The 17,693-nt window shown below is 37.6% G+C and overlaps 1 long non-coding RNA gene and 1 pseudogene across 1 annotated transcript; both read right to left on the minus strand.

Annotated features, from left to right (window-relative positions):
* Window positions 1-12,404: 12,404 nt before the first annotated feature.
* Window positions 12,405-12,885, minus strand: LOC121985628. Its single transcript, XR_006113236.1, has 3 exons — window positions 12,847-12,885; window positions 12,594-12,679; window positions 12,405-12,462 (listed from the first exon to the last, which is right to left on the minus strand). It is a non-coding gene; the product is annotated as an uncharacterized LOC121985628 (long non-coding RNA).
* Window positions 12,886-15,864: 2,979 nt separating this feature from the next.
* On the minus strand, window positions 15,865-16,582 carry LOC122040809 (annotated as a pseudogene).
* Window positions 16,583-17,693: the final 1,111 nt, after the last annotated feature.

Raw genomic sequence — 17,693 nt, forward strand, 5'->3', positions numbered from 1 at the left:
ATGGACCTAAGCAAGACCAACACCTATTGTTCCCTCAACCGAGAACGCGCCCTCATTGAATCTCTCCTCTAGTAACTTACCTCTTACTTACTAACTGTAGTCGCTTGATTTACCTTTGACCCATCAGGTATTTCCACCAGTTGTCAAGTCCGTAGACTCAACTAGACTTTGGCAAGTTGTCAGGTCCCACAGACCCAACCGGACTTCCCGCCAAATATCGAGTTCCGCGAACCTATCTGCACTTCGCACCAACTATTGAATCCCACGAACCTAACTGAATTCAACCTAATATCAGATCCTTCAGACCCGTCAACTCCTGCACACTAACTAAAACAATTAGATCACAATCACTCTAATTTTAATCTACTTATTATTTATCAAAACCTGAATTAAATCATTAGTACAAATTTCACTAACAATAACACTCAAAAATTTAGCATACTATGGTTGCGCATCTTATTTAAAGAAAAAATCTATACAAAGATACTATAGCTAGGGATTAAACTAAGAATGTCTAGATAAAAAATATATATAAAAAAAATTAGCTTAATCGAGAAGCATGTGAATGCTACTGATTAATCTTTTGAATGTTTTGCAGAGCTACATTGAAGCATTGTCATCAATCACAAAAGTTTGATTAGAGACTTAACTAGGTCAAGAGGTATACTCATGAAATTGAAGGTGCCAAGTGACTCACCAACTGATTAATTTTTTTGAACGTCTGTGAATATTTGGACATGATAGAAAGTTCTCTTTGATTTTATTGGTCAACAGGGCATGGCAATATTTTAAACTTTTTCCAAACTCAAATGAACTGAATTACAAATTTCAATTGCATTTGATTTAGTTGCATATCCAGAAATATGTTTACATTATTTCCAGATGTTTGTCTTCACAAAACAACATTAAATTTTCTGCATTCATAAAATATGAGATATGAAGTATCAGCATTTGTATAAAGAAACAAAACCAATTCTTAATTTGATTTTTTTAAAAATACCTATTCTAGATACTAAGATCTACCTCTAGGTGATAGTTCAGTAAAGGGGAGTGAATAGAGTTATCAAAGATCAGCTCTTCCTGGATATCTTGATATCTTGGAAAGGGTATAACTTCTCCGATGTTGTCGATGCCGGTAGTAAAAATAATCATTCCCTCAAACCCCTAAAAGCCAAAGCCACACAGTGCCAAAAGGGCGGAGCTCAAGTTACCATTCATAAGGCTCAAGCGGCAACCCTGCATCTTCAATTCTAAGGGTATAGATGAAATAAGTCAAGATATGCTTTAAATAAAACGAACAAAATATATCAAGAAGCTAACTACAAGTATGTTCAGAAGATGAATAACACTAATTCCGAGCATGTTAATCCATTCATATTTTAGCTTGGTTTCTTTAGGGCATGATGAGGAGAAAAAAAATTTAAATGCACATCCTAGATTTAAGCAAACGGGCGCCTGATCACAACTTCTCAGTTAGAAAGAAAATGACAGCGCATGAACCTTCCTTCAGAGTGACCAAACACTTCAAGCTTCATTAAGGAGTGTGCAATTGACTATCACTTCTGCTGAAGGAAAACTATTCCGGCCAAAGACATTCACAACCTCAGGCATGCTCCACAGTTGACATATCAAATGCAGAGGGTCGATGAGCGTCATTCATCATTATATCCCCAACAAGGCCTGAAATTGGCCAGCTGAAAAAAACCACTCTGATCTTACTATCTGATACCTATAAAAGGCCAGGTAAAAGATCTACCAAGGTAAATCCATCCTCCCTGGCAACTTGAACTTGACTAAGGGATGTTGGACTTCTAGGCTGTCCGTCGTAAGTGTTTTCCGATTTATCCTAGTGGATGGCCGGTGGAAAACTTCTGTGAGACCGGATCGATCACCCCAGACTCGACGTTACCCTATCTGATTAATTAATTTTTTTTGAACTTGTGTTCTAGTGGGTTTAATCCCACTAAATTGGAGCCAAACTGACTAGAAAATCTGACGACCTGAAGGCCAGCTTGGGGAACGATTGATCCACTCTAGTTTGGGCATTCTCTCTCTTCAAACAAATATCACACTAGTTCATCAGCCTGAGCCACTCTTTCATTTGGTCATTGAAGCGAAAAAAGGAAAAACATGAGCCTCATAGCTTCACTTTAATTATTTGAACCTTTTTGCGAGAATGTATAAACTTTCCTCTCTTTGGCTTCCTCCAATCAGCTCACCAACCTACAAACAAGAATTTTAAAGCTTGTAGAACAAGATTGCAGCAGTTGAACTTTCAGAACTTGAATCAATAACACAAAGCAAGAAGAAAGTAGAACTTTCAGTATAAATGGATGCAACAAGACATGAAGAAAATTTCACCCCCGCTATATACAACCAGTCAAATGCCATACCTTGGGCACAAGCACGTCCATAGCTGCTACTGTCTTTTGGTCATCATTGAGCCTCATATAAAATGCTTTAATACCTTTTGGATAGTTATATACAATTACAAGTCTCTTGAATATCTCCTGTCAAAAACCTGAATAATCCAATAGATCATCACCCACTCAAACCCTGAAATTTCCAAGACAAATAAATATGCTGCACAGAAATTTTACTCATACCTTTCATGATCGGATGCTTGATCAACTTCCCACTCTACCTTGTTCTCAAACTTCCTGTCTGTCACATTGGATAGAAGCTGCACTAGTGTATGAGATGAGCTCAAATGGCATAGATGAAACAAGTTTCAAAAGTTCTATAGCTGTTTTATCATAGTTTTTTTTACCATAAATTCCATGTCTGTCCAACAATTTTCAAGTAGTCATTGACAAAGAAATTTTACATAGTTCTCAGCATAGTTCATATCATCCTGCAGTTAAGATATCTGAAAATTTTAGAAATTATTGTTGGATCGAGACACGCTAAAGGGGGGGGGGGGGGGGAATAGCGCTCGCGGCTTTCACTCGGTTCGTTTCTCGGAATCGTAAAATCATACGAATAAAGCAGCGGAAAAGAAGAGTAACAAACACGCAGAATGAACACGAGGATTTACTTCGTTCGGAGCCTATCTTGACTCCTACTTGAAGGCCCGCGGTCGTTGACCACTTTCGGTGGGCAACAACTATAAGATCGAAAAGATTACAAGCTTAATACAATTTAGTGCAATAAGAAAAATATACCGAATGACAGAATCTAAAGAAATGGCGCTCTGGGTCGTCGGGATCTTGAAACAGCATGTCGAGGTCGTCACATAAGCAGCGCCCAGGAGAAAGAGCTCTAGAGGATTGATGTTTTGAAGAGCTACTCGTGACCTTCTTTTATAGCATGCTCAAGGCGCTTAAAATCCCATCCAAGGCGCCTTGAGTGAGCCGAATCAGCCGCGGAGATAAGAGCTGAACTAGTCGAACCTTATCACTTGAAGGCGCCTTCACTGATCTCCAAGGCACCTTCAGCCTCCCGTCCAAGGCGCCTTGAGCTTCCTTCAAGGCGCCTCCAACCCTTCTGGACAGCTGGCTTCGGCTTGCACCCGAGGCGCCTTCAAGCTCCATGGAGGCGCCTCGGACACTGTTCATCCGAGGTTAACTTGTGCTCCTTTGGTCCTGCAAAAAGTGTTAGTCCCAAACACTTACCCTGCAAAACAAAGTTAGCACAAAACAACAATAATTATGATAACAGAATATAATGATAGTCTCCGGACTGTCCGGGTCTGACTTCGGATTTCCAATCGAAAATCCTAGGTCGACCCGACGCCTACTGTTCCCTCCACGGGGAACGCGTCCTCACCTATTCCACTCAGGAGATTTACCTGATGCCAGTGCGATCCTCCAGATCGACTTGATTTTTGCTCGGTGTTCGATGCTTCCGGACTTTCTGCTGGACTTCCGCTTTCCGGCTGGTCCAGTCTTTCCCCTGGTTCGCGACACCAGGACTTTCCACCTAGGGTTATCCCCCTAGGACTTTTGCTTGAAGCACTTGACCCACCAAGTCTTTCCGCATAGGGTTACCACCCCCTATGACCTAGGGTTACCACCCCCTAGGGTTTTCACCTACCTAACCACAGTTAGGGCTTTTGCCTAAGTACACTTAGGACTTTCCTGCAATCTCATTCAGATCATTAGATCATCACACATCTTAACTTTGAATCCTTTGCCATTATCAAAACTTAGGTTCGATCGTCGGATGCTTCCCGCATCAACAATCTCCCCCTTTTTGATTATGACAACCGAAATTCAAAGTTAAGTAGAACAAATGCGTAAGATATATTAAAAGGTTTTAAGTGAGCAAGCTTAAGCATATAAATTCAGATAAAAGTATAACTTAAGCTAACACTTAAACTTTTGTGAAGTTCCCCCTTAATACAGGGTTTCCTTTTTGAATTTCCTACTCTCCCCCTTAATAAAAGCAACACTTTTTACTTTTGAATTTCCTACTCTCCCCCTTTGCCATATATCAAAAAATAAGCCAGTTGAAAGCAAGTTTTAAGTTTTTAGAAAAAATAGATATAGTCTTTGAAAGAAAAAAATGCTTGTGTAACACTTGGCTTATAATAAAATTTTACTGAAAATTTTATTAACTTAGCTAGAGTTTTTAAAGAATTTTGGAGGCAAATTATTTTGACGTCCCTTTTTACTTAGCAAAAATTTTTGAAAGTCATGAGTTAAATTTTGCAAGTAAAGAAATATGCGTTTAATACTTTTAGCTAAGTATAGAATGAATCTAATAGGTAACTTGGCAAAAATTCATAAAGATGGCTAAGTTTGAAGGTTGCTATCTGAGTCACTTAGCTAAGCCTTTTGCAAACATTAAATTTTGAAAATGTAGTTTCAGTTTGAAAAGATACTTAATTTTGAAGAAAATAGGAGTAAGAATTTATGAAATCTTAGGACGAAGAGGGAGTAACTAAAAATTTAATTTAGGTTATTTATTCAGTTGGTCCTTAAGTCCAAGCATGAGTCAGGTTAAATAGATGTTAAGTTATCCAAATTGTTTTGATCAGGTATCAGAGCCCTAAAGCATGCTCAATCTTACAATCTCCATTTGAAAAGTTTTTCGAAAGATATTTAATTAAATTTGAAAAGCTCTTCAAAAGTTACTTGATAATTAGCTTGACTCCGTTCACTCTCCCTTAATTAATGCAAACATGAATCCCTAGGGTCCTAGAGTCCAAGCATGTATAAAATATAATAGGTCTTTTATATTTGGTCTAATTTTCCATCTCACCCATTCTAGGTTTTCAGGCGTGTTTAGCTTATGAGTGAGTGTGAGATAAAGTTAACTTTGTTAATAAAACTATTGAAAATATAAGTTTGAATTTCAAATTAGTAAATATTAAACTTTGAGACTATAGTAAAAATTAATTGGAGTTAACATTTGCAATCATAATATGATTTGAGAATTAAAGATTTTTAAACCCTTTTAAATTAACTAATATTTTGAAATTCATTGAATAATATTCTGAAATTAACCGACTAATATTTTGAAATTATTTTCAAAAATTTTTAAATGATTTTGGAATGAATTTTCAAAGGATTTTTCAAATAATTTTGAAGTTAAGTTTTAAAAGATTTTTAAAATAATTTTTTAAAAGATTTTTCAAATAATTTTGAAATTAAGTTTTAAAAGATTTTTAAATAATTTTAAAATTAAGTTTTAAAAGATTTTAAAATAATTTTTAAAAGATTTTTCAAATAATTTTGAAATTAAGTTTTAAAAGATTTTAAAAATGATTTTAAAGTTAAGTTTTAAAAGATTTTGAAATTAAGTTTTAACAGATTTTTATAAAATAATTTTGAAAGTTTTTTTTAAATAACTTTCAAATGATTTTGAAATAATTTTCAAAGTATTTTTAAATAACTTTTTCAAATGATTTTCAAAGTATTTTTAAATAAGTTTTTCAAATATTTTTCAAAGGATTTTTAAATAATTTTTTCAAATATTTTTAAAAGAATTTTTAAAAGGATTTTTAAAATAATTTTTAAAAGATTTTTAAAATATTTTTGAAGGAATTTTTAAGAGGATTTTTAAAATAATTTTTAAAAGGATTTTAAAAGATTTTTAAAAGATTTTTTAAAAGGATTTTTAAAATAATTTTAAAAGAATTTTTAAAATAATTTTTAAAAGATTTTTAAAATAATTTTTAAAAGGATTTTTAAAAGAATCCTTTTAAAATAATTTTTAAAAGGACTTTTAAAAGATTTTTCAAATAATTTTGAGTTAATTTCATTTGAAAAAATAATATTAATTATGAATTTAATTTGAATTAATTATAATTACGAATTTAATTTTGAATTTGAATTAATTTTAATTATGAATTTAATTTTGAATTTAAATTCAAATTTAATTTTGAATTTGAATTTCAAATTTGATTCTCTTTTAGATTTCTATTCCTTAGTCATCTCAACCGATCTAAATTTTCAATCAGGTAATCCTACAATTTTTGTTAGATGAATTAGGTTCAATTTTAGGGTTATGTTTAACTTTGTGTTAGATTCAGGTTTAGCTTTGGGTTCAATAAGTAGGCATTTCTTTGGATAAACTTCTGGGCTATGGTGAGTCACAAGGACATCATTAAAGTAACCATGCCTTCGAGGTTTTCCAAATAGTCCTACCCATTGAACTTAGTACAAAACCTTGGTCTAACTAGTTAGGATCCATAAAGGATAGCTTCGGTCAGTTCCACTTAGCCAAATGTACCAGGTCGAAGCCATATCTTCCTAGACATGCGATGACTAAGTTTCCCCAACGTACTATCATCCAATACTTCACCAGTACCGTGGGTCAAGTTAAAACCTAGCTCATTTTAATCTATCCTTAATTACCCTGTCGGGTAGTCTACTCTTGGTTACCCTTATCAGGTGGATTAAGTTCGGAGGTGCCAACTATTCTAGAGTCTTCCTTTGGATTTTAATTTGATTTAATATTTATATATTAAGATCAATTTCATTATTTATTTATTAATTAAAATAATTTTTCTTTTTGCTCTCCCTGGATCATAGCCTCGATAAGGTCTATCAAGGTAATAGACTTGATCCTTGGGGACCCAATATTGACCAAGTCCAACTTGATTGACCAAGTTGGACTTAGGTACCCATGCTTGGACTACCTTTCTATTATTTCTATTTACTAAAGACAGATATGATTTATATTTTGTTTTGGTCTTAAATCCAAGTCCGGATTTGTTGTAACTGGCTAGCTGTTTTCCAAGAATTAGATCCAAATTCTTGGAACCCAAGGTGAATCGTTCCAACGTGTTCTTGAGTTCTTTAATTTGAGTTTTCAAATTGGAATTTTCTTCCTCAAGTTGTTGGACTTGAGTCGAACTTCCAATTTGAACTGGCTCAGTTAAAGCACTCAAGTCAGTCGCTTCCTTAAGGGTTGTTACCTCCTTTTGGAGCGACTTGACCCGGATGTTGGATTTAGCCAATTTCTTAAGTAGGTAAGGAATTAAGTTTTCCGAATTTTCTAAGTCAATACTAGACATTAAAGAGCTTATAGTGGGTTTGGGTCATTCGGAAACAGATATGGATCCGTGGCTTCGCTCGGACTCGGTGTCTGACTCGTTCTCGGTTTCGGATTCGAACTCGGACTCGGTTTCGGCCATGGATGCTAGTACTGGTAGAGCACTACAACAAAAACATTAAAAGACAACGGTTAAAAACCGTTGTCATAGGCCCTTCAAACCCGTTGTAACTGACACTGTTGTTAAATGTGCGGTAAAAGACAACGGTTTAAAACCGTTGTCTTTGACCACATTAGACAACAGTCATGCAACGGATTTAAAGTGTTGTCTTTTAATACCAAAGACAACAGTTCTGCAACAGTATATAACTGTTGTAATTGCCAGTTTTGCAAAAATTTGATCGCAAATATACTTTTAACAACATATACACTGTTGTCTTTCTTCAAAATTTAGTTTAAAACCACTGTCTTAGAATACTTTTCACAACGGTTAAAAAATCGTTGTCTTTGTACATTCAGTTGCATGTCTATATATATGTACTTTTCACAACGGTTAAAACCATGGCTATTGCACACAAACTGGTACAACATTTATACATTCACAAAAATAGTTTTCAACATATATACATTCGATCAGTTGTCTTTAATTTATATATACATCTTGTCTCAACCAAAAACCGGTACATGTGTACATTCACTTAAGTTTATAAATAATTCTATGCAATTACTACAAGCTATCCAAACATGACCACAAGTAGTATCCAATCATGACAACCACAAAAGATGAAACCACAAAATTAAGTTTATAAGACCACAACCATGTAAATTAAATTGTCCTTTTTCTGAATAAATCAAGTCAGGATCGGATGTGCAACAATCTTCACGTACTGGTTCTTTTTCTTCATACCCATCTTGCAAACCCAGCAATTTCTCCCTGTTATGAAAATAAAATATAGTTAAAGCCATAGAAAAAGAGTATAAACATGCATGTATAAACTGATAATCATTGCAAACGTTAACTGATAATTAAAACGGATAATCTAATAAACCACTACAAACTAAAGTGATAATTGAAACAAACAAACCCCAAAAGTAGAAAACTTATCAACAGGTATAAACAATTATAAACTTCTTGCAGTTTTACATTTTTTGCACAGTGGAAACCAAATTGTGAAGTACATAAATCTGGACCTTTTGAAATGTTGAAGTAAAAGAATGGTCAAATAAGCACGAGAAACGTTGCCGCTTCACATTTTCATGAGTAGTCAAGCAAGTGAGCATGAAAAAAGTTGATGAATATTATATAAACTTGACATTATATCTTGAACCATGTATTATGTGAAAGCAGCTAGAATAGCTAACAGCAGCAATAGAAAGATGAAATCATAGAGGATCGAAGTCATGTACCTTATGTCTCAACATTACAGCAGCAACACTCTAGTAAGATCTCAAAGCTTGAGGATGTACATTTTGCATAAAAACCACAAAAAATCTCAAAGCAGTATACGAAACTAGTTTCAACATTATTTCTATAAAAAAGCCAGAACAAACTAATCCATTAAACCATCTAAACTGTTAATCACTTTATGCAATCCAGAATATGATTTTCTAAACTGATAATCACTACCACCTAAACTGAAACTCTTTACTGAAACTCTTCACTGAGACAAGACTTGAAATGAGGGTGCAATTATACAAGTAGAATTTCTTCCTTAAGAAATCAACTTGACTATATCTAAAGTTGGAGAAGAGAAGAGATGAAATCAGATTTGAAGATTAGTAATGGTACATAGCTTCACCAACGCAATAAGTGGCATATCTTGAGTTAGATCTCATCATCATGTTAATTCCAGACAGAATGGATCTTATTCCTCCATCAAACTCGATGCAAATCTATATCTTTGATAATATTAACAATGAACACCAATAAGGAGAATCAAACAGTTCGGGTTGGATCAAGCTAAGCTTAGACACACTATTCAGAGAACAGAAGCTTGACATAAATTGAAAAAACTGTGATTTATATTGTGATTTGAAGATTGTTTGGGATTTCATGGACTCTAAAAACATTGTGATTTTTTTTCAGTTTGAAAAGAAGAACTATATAAAGAGAGAGAGAGAAGAAATACTGAAATGAGAATGAGTTTGCCTTGTAAGCATTATAACTTTACATACCTAGTCATAAATACTGAAATGTGTATTAGTCATTATATAACTTTACATACCTAGTCATAAATATAGTCTTGTATGCATTCTGCCCACTCGGAACACACTTCATCAATTTCTTTTCTAGAGTACTGCGTTTTGATGAACTGTGAACAAAGACATAGATTAGATTAGTAAAAAACAATCAAAAGATGATATGTAAATGTCTAATATCATGTTAAAAACAAATTGTAAATGTCTAATATACATGTTTAATTGTTTATAATTTAATCATAAGTAGACATGCATACCTTTATTATTTCCCATGTAACTTGTTTTTTCCCTTTGTTTTCCTTGGTTGAATTAAACAATCTTATGCTCCTTTATACATCAATAAGAATGGACATATCAGAGTTTTACTGATTAATCATAAGTAGACATTAGCAAGGCAATCCACAACCTAACAAAGTTCATTCCTTGCATCAAAAACACCTGCATCTTAAACAATTCTCCTTTTATATTCCGTAGTCTCGAAGAATAACTGCATCTTCTTTGGTGAAGCACATCGGTGGATTTATACCAAAAACATTACCCTGAAGGCCTCCTTTCCCGAGCAGAACTCCCAGATTTGTTTACAAGCAAGTTTGGCATAGTAACAAGAAGTTTGTTAAGAAAAAGTGGAGAAACATACCCTTGAGTTTTTCAAACAAGACTACTGTCCCTGCCTTGGTAGGCATCTTCTCCTTTCTATCGGTCACAAGTTCTACTCCCAACATCAACCCCTGCCCTCTAACATCACCGATGACTGAAATAAGACAACAAGCAGTGTGAATGAGAAAACCAACAATCCTAAGTGGAATTTTGAGTCGATTCTCGATTTTTGAACTCTCTTTTCAATCTTTTTTCAGAAAAACTTTAATAGTCAGAATTGTCTATGCAAAGTATCATCTCTCCAATCGTGCAAAGGACATTGGAGGAAAGCTGAATCAGATCACTTGTATCTAGCTGTATTCTACAATGAACTAAAATTTGAAAGGGTGTAGAAAGTTACTATGGTACCCAAAAAGTAAAATCAAACATGGAAACTTAAGTACAGTCAAGTTAGAACCTTCTATCGTTTCTAGCCAACAAGTACCAACACTTAATACCTTAGGTTCCAGCAAGTCGAATAAGTGATGCAAACGTCCTCATCCTTTTGTATTGGCTTTATGCTCCTGACTAGTACTCTCGGACCAATATTAGAAAATCCTGAATGATTTGCCCATTCGGAGCGCACTTCGTAAATTTCTTTGTTAGAGTAAATTATTTTCATGAACTGCTAAGAAACCCCGATTATATTAGTAAAAAAATCAATAATGAAGAAGCAAAATCAAATAAAAGAAATTATTTAAGAAAATTGAGAATATGCCAAATATTACCATTGAGATAATTGAATCTTTCGCACGGGTAGCATTTTCTTCAATAATTTCTCTTATAAATTTCATCACATAAAATCCACATTGTTTCGCATGAGGTTGTCAAGGACCCTATGTTAACAAAAAATTGTCAATGAATAATACACATTTAAATATTTTTTAATTAATCACAAGTAAACATATGTGTGTGTATATAATATACAAACCTTTACAACTTCACACATAGACTTCGTTTTCCCTTTCCTTTCCTTGTTCGAATTGAACAATTTCAAACTTCTTCGTGCAACAAGAGTTGACATATGAGTAATAAATTACATGCTTAATTAAAAAAAATATGTACTCATATCCACTAAATATTTCTAGTCCTCATAACAATTATGATTGTTAAGTGAATCGAACAAATAAACCATCTCCACATAAGGGTCGATGACAGTCAAAATCCAATGACAACTGAAAATTAATTGTAAAAAAATTTCAACAATTACCAAGAGAAATGTTCATATTGATTGGATCGACTAAGTTAAAAAACAAACATAAGGTCATTTTTCATTGTTTATTCTCGAGTTGCATATGTCCATACAAATAACAATAACAACCAAACTTGTCCTACTAGGTGGGGTAGTTGTATATGTCCATGAAGTGAGAAATGATGTATAAGAATATTTTCCTTGGAAAAAGACATTGTCGATGACGTGGAGAAGTTTTAATAATATCTTAACTAGGAAACAGAAGTTTAGTAGCCATAGCATTTGAAGAAAATAAATAAAAAATAATACAAATATAACTTACATGGTATGTAAAGTTGCTGAGAAATTTGACATGGTAACTCCTGGAATTTGTCCCTCAAGCCTGTTCCTGTTTAATCGTAACTCTACAAGATTCTTCAACTACCAAGTTCTGGAGGTATCTTACCAGTCAAACCATTGGAATAAAGATCTCTAAAAAGAGATGAAAAAGGGAAGCCAATTAATGCAAATTAGCCACCAAATTCACTAGCGTTCAAAATCCAAGCAGTGATTACTTCGTACAATTTTGTGACGGCAGTTAACTCTCCAAGCATAGGAGGTAGGACCAATGAGTCTATTTACACTCAAATCTAACAAAGTAAGGTTCTTCAGCATCCCTATTTCCATTGGAATTCCACCTAAAAGCAAGTTATTTCTCAAATACCTACAGAATGACAGCTAATCTTCAAAGGAAGGCACGTAACACGAAGAACTAGGTCACAAGAAACAAAACCACAAACGAGCATAAATGGACTAATGTGGTGCTTAATTCCTCAAGATGATTGTAATTTCAAAGTTAACAAGGGAAATTTTTAACGAATATTAGTGCAGAACATGTAAAAGAATTATCACTGCAGGATATGACCAGTGAAAAATAGAAGAGTGAGTTGTGAAGTACCTTGTAATATGACCACTGAGTCTGATCTCCAACTTTGTAAGAAAGAGGATTATCACTGCAGAATGCAAGGTTAGCAGTAGAGAGGTACAAAACCCCCATTACGGGGCCAGATGATGTCGATAAATAGCATGCATATGACTTCTTGAGTTTCTCTCCTGAAAGTATCTCAAAAGTCTGATGAAATACCTTTTCATAGCCTCCTTCACTTATGACTTTAGTTGTCTGAGCAATCCTCCCCATGGCTGCATCGGTAATGCTAGGGCCAGTTTTCACTGATCAAGAAGGATTATTAGAGAAAACAAACAACATAGAAAGGTAAACATAAGCAAGCATAGCAATTGTCAGAGAAAGGATGATGATCACTGGAACAAGTGTTCATGAATGAGATCTGAGAAGATCAACTTTTCATATCTCAGGGGGAAAAAAGTCTTTCACTTACAATGCTGCCAAAAGTTCCCGGCCAAATCCTCTTGTTGCGGAGGTGTGCTTTAAAAAGAGCCACAAGTGAGAGAGTGCAGAACAACCCTTTTCTTGCTGGCTCGATGGAGAGGAAAAGGAAAAATGGCTAGGGTTTGGGAATGTGAAGGAGAAAACACAGCGCCGAAAAGATATTCGGAGAGAGGGAAAGTAAAACTGTGCGCGAGGGGGGAAAAGACCAAAATCAAATACAACGATTTTATCAAAACTGTTGTCGTAGCCCCTAAAAACGCGCTTAAAGACAACGGTTTAGAAAATCGTTGTAAAAAGTGTTGTTGTTTTAAAAAAAATCACTCAATGACAACAGTTTTCACAAAACCATTGTCTTTTATATTTAATGGGAGTTCAAAGACAACGGTTTTGTCAAAAATCGTTGTCTTTGATCAAATTCACAACGGTTTCTCTTAAAACCGTTGTCTTTGGGGTGTTGTCTTTTAACGTTTTAGTTGTAGTGGAGCGAGGAAACTCGTCTGCTCTTCTGCGTCAGACTCGGATTCGTCTGATGACTCAGACCATGTTGCCTTCATCTTTCTAGCTTCCTGTGTTATGCTTGTACCTGCAACCAACGCAATACCTTCCTCGGCCGGAGTAGTATCAGTCTGCTCATGTAATTCAAATAATTTATCTATTAAATCATGCTTACTTGTGTCTGACATACCTTCATGAAGCTCAATCAACTTCTCCCATAACTCCTTCGCACTTGAGAACTTTCCAACTCGATCAAGCTCTGAATTTGTTAGTCCACATTGTAGGGTGTAGGTTGCTTTGGCGTTGGCCTCCACCTTCTTGATTAGGGATGACTCCCAGTCCTCGTAGGGTGTAGGCTTGCCGTCTTTATCCGTTGGCAGATCCAAACCAGTCTTGATTATCATCCAGGTTTCGAATTGGATTTTCAGGTAGGTTTCTATTCGTCCCTTATAGTACCCGAAATCTTCTCCGGAGAAGAGGGGGGACGAACGGTGCTGAAACCCTCTTGTTGGGTCATTGAGAGAATATGCAAAAGAAAAATAAAAAATATGTCCCAAGACTAAGTCTTGGATTAGTAGTGCGGAAGTAAAGAATTGAAAGAGAACTAACTCGAGTGGTGTTACACCTACTTCGAGCGAGATCGATACGAACGAAAAAAATGGAATATAGTAATAATACTAATTTCAGTTGACTCCGAAAAATTTAAAGTACCGCGAAAAAATTGCGTGATTGGTGGTTGCACCAAATCAACGCGACCCCGCTCTGATACCAATTGTTGGATTGAGACGCGCTAGGGGGGGTGAATAGCGCTCGCGGCTTTCACTCAGTTCGTTTCTCAGAATCGTAAAATCGTACGAGTAAAGCAGCGGAAAAGAAAAGTAACAAACACGCAGAATGAACACGAGGATTTACTTCGTTCGGAGCCTATCTTGACTCCTACTCGAAGGCCCGCCGTTGTTGACCGCTTTCGGTGGGCAACAACTATAAGATCGAAAAGATTACAAGCTTAATACAATTTAGTGCAATAAGAAAAATATACCGAACGACAGAATCTAAAGAAATGACGCTCTGGGTCGTCGGGATCTTGAAACAGCATGTCGAGGTCGTCACATAAGCAGCGCCCAGGAGAAAGAGCTCTAGAGGATTGATGTTTTGAAGAGCTGCTCGTGACCTTCTTTTATAGCATGCTCAAGGCGCTTAAAATCCCATCCAAGGCGCCTTGAGTGAGCCGAATCAGCCGCGGAGATAAGAGCTGAACTAGTCGAACCTTATCACTTGAAGGCGCCTTCACTGATCTCCAAGGCACCTTTAGCCTCCCGTCCAAGGCGCCTTGAGCTTCCTTCAAGGCGCCTCCAACCCTTCTGGACAGCTGGCTTCGGCTTGCACCCGAGGCGCCTTCAAGCTCCATGGAGGCGCCTCGGACACTGTTCATCCGAGGTTAACTTGTGCTCCTTTGGTCCTACAAAAAGTGTTAGTCCCAAACACTTACCCTGCAAAACAAAGTTAGCACAAAATAACAATAATTATGATAACAGAATATAATGATAGTCTCCGGACTGTCCGGGTCTGACTTCGGATTTCCAATCGGAAATCCTAGATCGACCCGACGCCTACTGTTCCCTCCACGGGGAACGCGTTCTCACCTATTCCACTCAGGAGATTTACCTGATGCCAGTGCATCCTCCAGATCGACTTGATTTTTGCTCGGTGCTCGATGCTTCCGGACTTTCTGCTGGACTTCCGCTTTCCGGCTGGTCCAGTCTTTCACCTGGTTCGCGACACCAGGACTTTCCACCTAGGATTACCTCCTAGGACTTTTGCCTGAAGCACTTGACCCACCAAGTCTTTCCGCATAGGGTTACCACCCTCTATGACCTAGGGTTACCACCCCTAGGGTTTTCACCTGTCTAACCACAATTAGGGCTTTTGCCAAAGTATACTTAGGACTTTCCTGCAATCTCATTCAAATCGTTAGATCACCACACATCTTAACTTTGAATTCTTTATCATTATCAAAACTTAGATTCGATCGTCGAATGCTTCCCGTACCAACCATTAGTAAACCTCAAAATACGTTCTTTTTGTTTAGTCGCCATGAAGAAACCCAAAACCAAATACCAGATGTTCTAGCTTTAGATGCTTTTGGTAGCAAGACAACGTCTCCTTTCTCCTTAACAATAAGCTTAGCAGCCTCAACATTAGATTCAGATGGTGGAGGATTCTTTTGCAACTCTTTCTCCAATTTTTCAGCATCACTAAAGAGTGGGGTAACCTGTAACATCTCGTCAGCTCCTTCCCAATCACTTGTGGTGATTATAGGTGTATGCATGTGACGAAATCCACTTTTCCTGAAGAACGTATGGGTTGCTTAACCCAATTCATTTCGAATTCGAGCAATTGCAGATATCTGCAACAAGTTTAGGAGAGAAAAATAACAAGAATAACGAGATACACTAGTCAGTAAAGAAGAAAATAAAACATTATCAAAGGATCTCGAAAGAAAGAAGGGATGTAAAGGAGAAAAAATGGCGCCTTATGCCGTATACATGATAATGAAAACATGCAAAAACATGAGCTGAAACCTATGCGCTCAAGTGGTTTCCATACTCGAATTTAAACCTGAAAGCGTATGACGAAGAACAGATGGCAAATTTTTTTAGAACCGTGTTGGTGCGGGCACGGAGGTGCACGAAGTCACGAAGGAACTGGAGACTAAGCCGCGTCTTGGGGATCGGATACTTTGGCCGGATCCACAGGGCCGATCCCGAGCATCTTCTCCGCCCTGAGCTCGACGCTCTGCTTCGCGCCCTCAGGCGGTTTCTTGAACTCGCCGTCGACCAGGACGGAGGTGCCGGTGGGAACGAGCTGCGACAGTGGGAACACCGCCGCGTCGACGATCACCTGGAGGTTCGCGAGGCAGGAGCCGTCGTTGAGCTCGAAAATGCAAAAGAACCCTTTCCCTGCTCTCGCCCCGTCTTGGCCCACCCACCCACGACGACCTTCCGGCCGACGAGCTCGTCGTCCGGCGCGGTCACGATCGAATCGATGAAGGTGCGGGAGGGCTCCAGGGCCGGATCGGCAGAGAGAGAGAGACCGTCTTCATTGTCGATCGGAGGCGGGGCGACGGCTAGGGTTTGGTGGACTGGTGGTGGGTGGAATGTTTCGGGAATGAATTCGCAATGGGAAGAAGGACGAATGGGCGAGTTCGAGTGCGCCGACGTGGAGGCGTTAGATTTAATGTATTTTAATTTTGAGTTAATTAATTATCAAATTTTGACCTTCCTGACTAAGTAATTATTTATTTAATCGTAAGATCATGAGTTATAATTTTAATTTTGTAAATTTATTTAATTAAATACATAGGTTAGTGACTCCGGCAGTCACCCGGCCCCGGCGGCGGTGCTATAGCGGCTGTTCAACAAATGAGCTGATTTAAAGAAAGGAGAAGTCTATATTACGCAAAATATAAAACCCTTTCTATTAAGAGAGGCACACACCGAAGGAAAGGCACACAAACTCGGAATATCACGATTTCAAGGCTCACAGTCACATGTACGCCAACGTGAACATTGCGCCGGCTGCGAGGAGAACGAATTGTGGCAAGTCGGCATCGCCTCCGTGGATCCCTACGGCAGGGTAACAGGAAAAGACGACGGCGGCTCCGAGTTTGAGGAAGAGGAAAACGAGCAGCGCAGCGGTGGCAGCGGGGGCGGCGCAGGCACGGCCGTCTGCGACGCAAACTCGAGCGAACACGGCCGCCACGCTGGCGAGGAAGAGCAGGTAGGCGTGGAAGTAAAGGTCCAAGCCGCCGGCGCCGTCGAAGAGCACGCCGCAGGAGTCGAAGGCGAGGATGAGAGGCACCAGCATCGAAGAGGCGGCACGCGCCCTGCGCGCGGGATCAACGGCCCAAAAATCTAGGAACAAAAGCGCCACGGCGGTCAGGAAGAGCGAGAAAAGGTCGAAGTAGATCTTCGCCGCGTTCCAACAGGAGGAGGAGGAGGAGGAGGAGGAAAAGGCAACGCAAATCGCAAGGAGAGAGAAATTGGCCTGCATGGCTGCAAAGGAGGAGGAAGAACTGAGCAGAAAGCCCGAAAGAAATTTTTCAAACGAAACCAAGACAGGCACTTGGTATGAAAGACTATGGGGTCCATTTATAGATTTTGAATTTCATAGTTAATTAATCGTGCGTTTCATATATTTTTTTTCTTTGGAAAATTTGATAAGACCATCTCCGTTAAGATTTTTAACTTTTGTGTGTTGGGCCCCATCAAAAAACGAAAAAAGAGACAAGTAGTTGGATTAGAAAAATCAAAACCAGCCTCTTGAACCCAGCCTTTTGAA

The sequence above is a fragment of the Zingiber officinale genome, chromosome 1B (genome assembly GCF_018446385.1).
Source record: "Zingiber officinale cultivar Zhangliang chromosome 1B, Zo_v1.1, whole genome shotgun sequence".
Lineage (NCBI taxonomy): Eukaryota > Viridiplantae > Streptophyta > Magnoliopsida > Zingiberales > Zingiberaceae > Zingiber > Zingiber officinale.